We start from the raw sequence: 10136 nt of genomic DNA on the forward strand, positions 1-10136 counted from the left end.
GTTATGTCTTCAGGAAAATTGAGGTATAGAGATTTTTTTCTTTTCTTTTTTGAACATTTTGAATGAAATATAAATACCAGACATAAGTGAAGATTCCACCTTAACTTTAGACTCAGACAAAAAAAATTGCTTTCCTTCAGGAAGGAGGTATGATACATTAATGACTAAATTTAAACTAGCATCTTGAAAAATGATTTCTGAGCAACATGAGTTTTGTGAGCTGCTGGTCAGAATTATACTATGTTAATTTGCTGTCCTCACAAAATGCCACAAAATGGGTGGCCTCAAAAAATAGAAATGTATTGTCACCATTTTGGAAGCTTTTTATTGTTAACGTACTGTGAATTCCAAACTGACCCACAGTTGACTCTCTAGCAGGTTTTCAGCGACTATAAATTCACATGGGAGGAGATTGCTCATCTTTCTCCTGTGGAGCAGCTAGTGGATTCGAACTGTGTGCCTTTGGCTTGACAGCACAGCTCCTTACCTCAGGCTACACATTTTGTGTTCATTCTAGGAAAGATAATTCCTTTTCTTTTCCAGCTTCTGGTGGCACTGGATATCTCCTGATATTCCTTGGCTAATAGAAGTATCTTTTTCTGACATCTTCTCCATTTATAACTTCTCTTTTATTTTTTGAAAGATACACACAGAATATGACCCTTGTTCATTTCACTGATAATATTTTCAAGGAAATAACTAGTTTCCAAACAAGGTTATAGTACAGGGACTAGGGCTTCAACAAATCATTTTAGGGGGCACAATCCCATGGATAACACACTGTTCATTATATTTGCTAAGATTTATTCAACAACATGCTACTGTTGTTAGCTGCCATCAAGTCGGTTCTAACTCATGGTTCTCTCATACACAACAGAAAAAATATTGCCTGGCCCTCCATCCTCATACTCTCTGTTGTTGTTGTTGTTAAGTGCCTTCGAGTCGCAGGCGACTCATAGTGACACTATGAAGGAGAGTCCTTAACACTTGCGTGTCTCTCACCCTCTCTCCAAGTTCATAGGGTTTCCGGAGGCAAGCTATTACGAAAGTGGATGCCGCTCCTGCTTCCACATACTCTCTAGTTTGTGTGAGTTTGTTGTAGCAGTTATTGTGCTAATTCATCCCACTGGATGTCTCCTTCTCCAAACAGGATGTCCTCTTCTCTGTAGATTAATCCCTCCTGGTTTGGGGTACAAAGCTAATGAGTCAATCTTATATTTTGATTCATAATTTCTTTACGTATTAACTTTCAGATGTAGATAAACAGGTCACAATTGGATACAAGATTATTTATTTCTATTTTTTTTTCCTTTTTTGAAGTTAGGCCCTGTGTGGCTGGCATGATGTCTTCACAATTGTCAAGTCACCAGTTCCCACAGTTTTAATGCTTGTTTGTCTTTAAGTGAATCTCCTTCAGGTTCAAATACTGAGACTGTGGCCATTTTTACTCTATCCCGGCCAACCAAAAGAAGCAAGGGAAATGCATAAAAAAGAGAAGCATTCACCAACTTTAAAGGCATAGTGTTCTTGTGCTGCTAACCAAAAAGCTGGCATTTTGAATTCATCAGCGGCTCCACAGCAGAATGATGAGTGTGCACTTTGCTCCTGCAAAGATTCATAATCTTAGAAATGCAATGGAGGGTCCCTGTGAGTCAGTATCAACTTGATGGCAGTGATTATATACATTTATGTGCATCCTTGCTGTTGAGTTGAAATTTACTCATTGCTCACCCTTCAGCAGGTTTCTGAGGCTGTAAATCAAATGAGAAGAGATTGCCCATCTTTTTCCTTTGGGAAGAAAGAGAGGAAATAAAATTTTCAGACATAAAATTTCCACTTGTATCTCATCGGGTAGAACTTAAATTACATGGCCAAAAGAGAAGCAAAGGAAGCTGAGAAAGAAAGAAAATTAGCTAAGTAACAACATGCTGAGCTAAAACTGGAATTATGCTACAAACAAAAACTAATTAATGGATATGAGAATAGAATCTTATCAGTGACCACTTACATAAAAAAAAATTCTCTGTTAAGATAAAATAACTTACGGTCAAATAGTCTTCTATGTATTATTTAAATAATTTTAAACAGAAGGCTTCTCAAAGATACTAGTGTATACTGTGAAAAACTCTGAGTGAGTTTCTATATAAGGCTCTCATCTTTATTTGACTATATAAAAAATACAAGGATTGAAAAATTCATTGTGTGTCAAGCTAATTTTGGCTCATATGGACCCTATAGGGCAGAAGAGAACTAGCCTATAAGATTTTCATCAACAATCTGTGCTATGCAGATGACACAACATCATTTGCTGAATGTGAGGAGGACGTGAAACACTGCAGAGGATCAAAGACTTCAATATGGTTTGCATCTCCACATCAAGGAGACAAAAATTCTCACCATTAGATTGATAAGTAACATCATGATAGATGGAGAAAAGATTGAAATTGTCAACTATTTTATATTACTTGGTTCCAAAGTCAACACCAGTTAGGAGATCAGGAGATGTAGTATCTTGGTCAAGTCTATTGTTAGGAATCCTTCCAAATTACTGAAGAGAATGTTGTCAATTTGAAGACTAAGAAGCACTTGACTCAAGTCTTGGTCCTTTCAATAACTTGCCACGCGTCAGAGAGATGGACATTAACTAAGGATGATAGAAGAGGTGTTGATGCCTTTGAGCTGTGATGTTAGAGAAGAGTACTGAATATCCCATGGACTGCCAAAAGAACAAACAGATATGTCTTTGAAAAAGTGCAGCCAGAGTGCTTCTTGGAGAGAAAGATAACAAAGCTTGATCTCACATATTTTGGACATGTTACTAGGAGAGGCTATTTCTTGTAAAGAGATATCACACTTGGAAAGGTAGGAGGTTAGTGAAGGAGAGAAAGACCCTCAATGAGATGGTTGACACAAGACTTCAACAATGGGCTTAAGTGTGTTGGTGGTGATGATGATGACACAGGATATGACAGAGTTCTCTTGTATATAGGGTTATTATGAGTCAATAGCACCTAACAATAACAATAACAACTTAAGGTATTCAAGGTTGTTGTGGTGTTGTTGTTGTTGTTGTTGTTGTTGTTATGTGCCGTCGAGTTGTTTGCGACTCATAGTGACCCTATGTACAACAGCCCTAAACTGTGCTCTATCCTGTGCCAATCACATTGCCTCTGACACACCCATCCCGATTACCCCAGTCACCGAATCAATCCATCTCATAGAGGGTCTTCTCCTCCTGCGCTGTCCCTCTGCTCTACCCAGCATGATGTCCCTCTCCAAAGACCTGTCTCTCCTTGCAACATGTCCGAAGTATGTCAGATGAAACCCCAGAATCTTTGCCTCCAAGGAGTAGCCTGGTTTGTAGTCTTTATAAAAACAGACTGCCACATCTTTCTTCTTTGGAGTGACTGATGGATTCATACAATAACTACTGTGCTACCAGGGTTCCTTGTTTGACCATGTTGGCAGTATTTTTACATACAATCAAGTCAGAACCAATTCATAGCTGACCCTCCAATGGGTTTTGAGGGGCAGTAAATAGCCTGGAAAGAAATGCCATATCTTTCTCCCATGGACCAGACAATGGATTCAAGTGCCTATCTTGGGTTGGCAGCAAGGCTCCTTACCACTAAATTACCAGAGTTCAGGGGATATCTGTTGTGAGGGTTTAATGATCCACAGAGCATATCTATGGGAAAGACCATTTCAAATTGTTGAATTCAAGATGTGGTATTTCTACACGTTCTCTATTGCCAAGTTACATACTAAACAAGGCATTGATCCCTTCTGGCTGAATTAACTTGATTTTATTCTATTTGCAAGTCAGGGATATGGTGTAGCATGCATAATGCAATTACTGGGGAACAATTTTCAAATGTAAATGATCATGTAAATGCCAAGTAATTGAACATTAAAGAGGAAATTAATAAATTTCACCCTAAAAATATGTTGAGCAATTTCAGGTACGCCATTCAGTGTTCCATAATGCCTCTGTTAAGTGAGAGAATAACAATGGTTACCGTGTTTTGCGTATGCAGAGAACCTTGGGACCTGCAGCTGACCCACTCACACTGGGCTCTAGACATTTCCATTGGCTCTGCATCAGGCACTTTGTAGCCTATTTACTCTCCCACTGTCTTAGATGGTTATTTGGCACCATTTCTTCCATTCTCTGACTCTTAATTCCTCCTCCATTATCCTTACACTCTATGTATAAATTTGTCTCCATCTTCAGTAAGTACTCAGTAGCATTCAGAACTTCCCCAGATTACTAACTGCCTATTTGACTTTTTATCTTTAGAGTCTGGCTTCTTACTGAGTACATAGAATCACTCACGCTCTATTCTTTGTAACCTGTGAGAAGGCCAGCTACATAAATATGAAGTACAGTTACTAACGCTGATCCATGCTTTCCAGCACTCTTCTGTTCATGGTAATATATATATAGGCTTTCATGTTCCTTTAATGTTAGAAGCTGTGCCACTGGAATATCAAATACCATCAGGGATAGTGAACAAATTTTAGGGAATGTTCAGACTAAGGCTAGGAAGGAGAACTTTGTAATCTATTTGTGAAAATACTGACCAGTGGAAACCTTCTGAAAAGCAGCAGCACAGTAGCTGATATAGTCTCAGAAGATGAGCCCATCATGAGGGAAAGACACCAAAAATACTACTGAGGAAGGGTTGCCTCATCAAAGTAAAGTCACTTAGTTATGTGAATGAGTAAAACTTTCAACTACTCAAAGACTAGACTACAAGAACTCCCCTTATAGGATGATGCTAGTGTATAATGCATGAAGAAGGAGCTCTAGTAATGTAGTCCATAGAAGTTTCACTGCCAACCCAAAGGGGTGCCCATGGCAATTTGAGTCCATCAGCAGCTTGAAGGGGAAAAGAAATACCTTTGCAAATTACCGCCTCTCAACAATCTGCTGGAAGGTCACCTATGAATTGTTTCCTACGTGAAGGCCATGAGTTTAAGTTTTTACAATATGTATAAACAGTAACACTTATTAAAAAGATAAAAAATGAGGACAGAAGACCAAAATGGATATCATAATAGACTGACATTTGCTCTTTGATCATTGTTGTTGTTGTTATGTGCCATCAAGTCACTTGTGACTCATAGCGACCCTATGTACAACGGCCCTAAACTCTGCTCTGTCCTGTGCCAATCTTTGTCTCCGGCACACTCATCCCAATTACCCCAGTTACTGAATCAATCCATCTCCCAGAGGGCCTTCCCCTCCTGCGCTGTCCCTCCACTCTCCCAAGCATGATGTCCTTCTCCAAGGACCGGTCCCTCCTTACAACATGACCAAATTATGTCAGACGAAGCCTCAGAATCCTTGCCTCCAAGGAGCCGCCCAGTTTGACCCTTTCCAGGATGAATCTGTTTGTTTTCTTAGCAGTCCATGGTACCCTCAATACTCTTCTCCAACACCAAAGCTCAAAGGCATCATTTCTCCTTCTATCCTCCTTGGTCATTGTCCAACTCTCTGATGCATAACAAGTGATTGCAAAGACCATAGTCTGTATCAGACACACCTTAGTCTTCAGAGAGGCACCATTGCTCTTCAGTACTTTAAGTGGTACCTAACAGCAGACTGTCCCATCACAATGTGTCTTTTAAATTACTGACTGCTGGTGCAAAGAGTGTTTATTGTGGAGCCAAGCAGACTAAAGCTATGAACAATCTCAATCTCTTCACCATCCATCCTGATGCTGCCATTTGGTCCAGTGGTGAGAATCTTTGTCTTCTTGACATTGAGTCTCAATCCATATTGAAGGCTACAGTCCTTGACCCTCTGCAACAAATGCTTCAGGTCCTCCTCAGTTTCAGCAAGCAGGGTTGTGTCATCTGCATAAAGTAGATTGTTTATGGATCTTGCACCGATCCTGAAGACGCATTTCTCCTTATAGAGACCAGCCTCCTGGATGATCTGTTCTGCATACAGATTGAAAAGGTATGGAGACAGGACACATGCCTGGCATACGCCCTTCCCAATTTGGAACCATGCAGTGTTTCCTTGCTCTGTTCTGACCACCGCCTCTTGGTTCAATACAGGTTTCTCATTAGCACGATCAAGTCTTCTGGGATTCCCATTCTTCTCAGAGTCAGCCACAGTTTGTTATGGTCCACACAGTCAAACACCTTTGCATAATCAATGAAGCACAGATAGACATTCCTCTGGTACTCCCTGCTTTCACCCAAGATCCATTTAACATTAGCTACAATATCTCTAGTACCATGACCCCTTCTAAACCCAGCCTGGACTTCGGGCCGTTCTCTGCTGATGTGCTGTTCCAGTCTTTTTTGAATAATCTTCAGCAGAATCTTGCTTGTATGTGAAATCAACGATATTGTTCTATAGTTTCCACACTCGATTGGGTCATCTTTCTTTGGAATGGGAACACATATAGATCTCTTCTAGTCAGTTGGCCACATTTCTTGACACAACTTGGTGAGCATGTCTAGGGCAGCATAGCATAGATAAAGGAAAAAGGAAATGATGAAGTAACAAATGTGAACAAGAAACAAAAAATGTGACAAATAATTTCAAAGGATAATTGAAGAAAATAAACTATTAAAGTAAAATCTGCAAAGTCCTTAAGATGAAAAAAACTGATGAAACTATTCAAGACTCAAGGAAAGGGATTCTATAGGCAAAATACTGAATGGCATAGAAAGCATCAAAATTAATGGGCAAAATATACAGAGGCACTGTATTAGAAAATTTACTTATGTGCATGCATGATAGAATATGATCAAGAACCAATGTTATCAGGGAGCTCTGGTGTTTTAGTGGCAAGAAGCTGCACTGCAATCCCAGAGCTACGTGGTTTGAATCACCCAGTGCTCTGTTGGAGAAGGAGGGACAATCTCCTCCTGTACCAGTCATATCCGATTTGACACACACACAAAATTTTAAAAAAAGAAAAGAAAAAATGTTATTCAAAGAAAGAAATAAAAAGCCACTCTGGAAGGCAGTTTGGTGTTTTCTCAAAAAGCTGAACATAGAACTTCCATATGACTCAGCTATTCAACTACTAAGGATATACTTCAAAGAAATCAGAACTGAGATATGAACGTGTACACCTACGTTCCTAGCAATGTTCTTCACAATAGCAAGAAAATAAAAACAGTTCAAATATCCATTAGGAAACAAATGGATTGAGAAATTGTGGTACATTCATACAATGAAATACTAGCAGCACCAAAGAACAATGATTTTGAAAAATACTGTATAATGTGGGAGGGCCTAGAAAACATTATGCTTAGTGGACTGACTCAGTATCTTAAGGACAAATACTGTAAAAGATTATTATTGTCAAAATAGAAGGATAACTAGTAAGATGTGCATAAACATCAAAAGGGGAAAAGGGAAAGGAGGAAGAGAGTGGAATAAAGGAACACATGACAATCACTAGGATCTCAGAGTTTAGTGGTAGATTGAGCTGGTGGGAAAAGAATAAAAAAGAATCAGTGGGAACTAAAAAAAGATGGGATAATAATGAGCATAGATCAATAGTAATTAACTATATAAAAGAAATGTATATGCATGTATATGGAACACAATGTAAATGAAAATTGCAAAAAAACACAATGTATAAGAATGAAACACAATGTAAATAGATTATTATACACAGACCAATTTAAAAAAAAAGTCTAAGGTACACTGAAGACTTTGGCAAACAGAAACTCAGCTCAAGAAAAGGAAAGAATATCAGTTGACATGTTTCAACAGATGAAGGCTTATGCAGACCCAGGGTAAAGTATTTTTATAATTATTAATAATGAGCCGACAACCAAGAATGAGATAAGAGAGAGTAAAGACAGGGCGCCAGCAGTTCTGATGACTGAAGCACCCCATTCCTGCTTCCCTGTATCTTAATTGAAAATTATCAGGAAGTGAATCACAAAGATAATTCAATGCAAATGAAGCCAAGCTCTTTCTTTTTCTTTCTTTCTTCTTCTTTTTTTTTTTTTTTTTTTTTTTTTTTGCTAAGCTCTTTCTATTGAAAACCTTTTGCTTAATGCAGGAGGGGGTGGTCAGCAAATACAATGCAAGAATCCTGTAAATCCTTAAGGATTGCCTTGGTGCCTCAGCGTGCATTCCAGCTTGAATTTCATCTTCCCCACTTCCTGAAATAGCATTCAGTTTATTACAAATATTTAGTATTGGCTTCCCATAGAAGGCAATATTGGAAGTGCTGATTCATCTATGCCAAGAAATTTGGAAGACAGACAACTGGCTAACTGAATGAAAGAGATTCATATTTGTGCCCTTCCAAGGAAAGATGAGCCAATGAAAATGGAAACTATTGAGAGATATCATCATTATAACATGCAAGAAAAATGTTTCTGAATTTCATGAAAAATTGGAATTTAAGACAGAAAAGTGGTGGGCAATTAATAGTATTACGTCTTATCTTGGATGAAAGCAGAAAATACAAGATAGATGTATGTTTACTTATATTTTACTCACTATGCAAAGTAATCTTACTTTGTAGATCATCAGAATACTTAATTGTGTTCATGCCGAACCTGTACATAGAAAAAAAGAATACAGAACAAAACAATTGGATACTGTATGCTTAAAAATCAGGAATAGTGTGTATTAGGGTTATATTACTTTATTTATTCAATCTGTATCCTGAGTAAATATTTTTATAAACAGAATTTTTTGAAGAAGACTGCGGCATCAGATTTGAAGGAAGAGTCATTAATAACTTGTAATGTGCACTGAACATCCCATGGACAGCCCAAAGAACAAACAGACATGTAGCCAGAGAGAGTGTAGCCAGAGTGCTTTTTGGAGGCAAGAATGATTAGGCTTTGACTCACATACTTTGGGCATGTTGTTAGGAAGTGCTAGTCCTTAGGAACATGATGCTGGGAAGGGTAGAGGATCAACGTAGGAGAGTAAGACCTTTAACCAGGTGGATTGATACAGTGACTGCCTCAATGGGCTCTTGTGTGTTAGGATGGGTGAGGATGGTACAGAACAGAACAGGGTTCAGATATTTGGTTCATAAGTTCACTGTGAATCATACTCGACTTGATGGCACCTAACAACAATAACAACTACGATGTTCAAGTGGCACAACTCTGATTGATGATAAGTGCAATGACTTAAAGCACTTGATGGGAATTGAGGACTTTAAGTATATATTACATCTCAAAATAAAGAAAACAAAATTTCTCACAATATTATAACAGATAAAAGAATGAAGTTGTTAATGGGTTTATTTGCATCCACAATAAGTACAAATGAAAGCAGTAGTTAAAGAAATCAAATAAAGTACTATATTGGACAAATATGTGCAAAATACTTCTTTCAAATATTTAAAAAGCATAGTAGGAATACTACACAGCACACAGGAGCAATGATTTTGTAAATTATTACCTAACTTGGGAGGATCTGGAGAGCATTATGCTGAGTGAACTAACTCAGTCACACAAGGACAAATACTGTATAAAACCATTAGTGTAGAATGAGTATGAGGATCCAAGGGGGTTGGAAGCAGAGGAATGAGGATGTGCAGCAGAGAAAGGATTAATCATGGGGTTGTACAATTTGATGGGTGAGGGGGCATGAGAGAAATTGGAAGACTCTGTTCTGGAAAACAATGTATTTTGTAAATAAACTAGCATAATAATAATAATAAAAAAGAAATAAAAAAGCATAGTTGTGCCTTTGAGGACTAAGGTACACCTGACCCAAGAAACAGTATTTACAATTGCCTTATGTACGTTTTTGTTACCATCCCTTCACGAAGTCTTTTGTCTAGGTTCTAGTAATCTTTATGTTGATAAAATTGTGGCACGTTTTTAGTATTCTGTCTTCTAGTTCAGTTAGCAGTGACTGGCACAGTGTATTCCTTCTTCAATCACTTTCTTACTTTGATTTCCAAGTTGCCACAGTCGTTTGGATCTCCTCTTACCTCACTGGGTATTTTATTTTTCTTGATACAAATGTATTGTACATTGGTAATTTACTAGTCAAATTTTAGTCTCTGTTTGAAGTATTTGGGATATTTTTAGGAAACACTCAAAGCCAAAAAGTTTCTTGGTCTGAGTGTAATTTAGAAGATTTTGGATTGCATGGTCATAAGTTACATTGGATAACC

This window comes from Elephantulus edwardii, unplaced genomic scaffold, assembly GCF_000299155.1.
Source record: "Elephantulus edwardii isolate Elephantulus edwardi_28Jun2011 unplaced genomic scaffold, EleEdw1.0 scaffold00136, whole genome shotgun sequence".
NCBI lineage: Eukaryota > Metazoa > Chordata > Mammalia > Macroscelidea > Macroscelididae > Elephantulus > Elephantulus edwardii.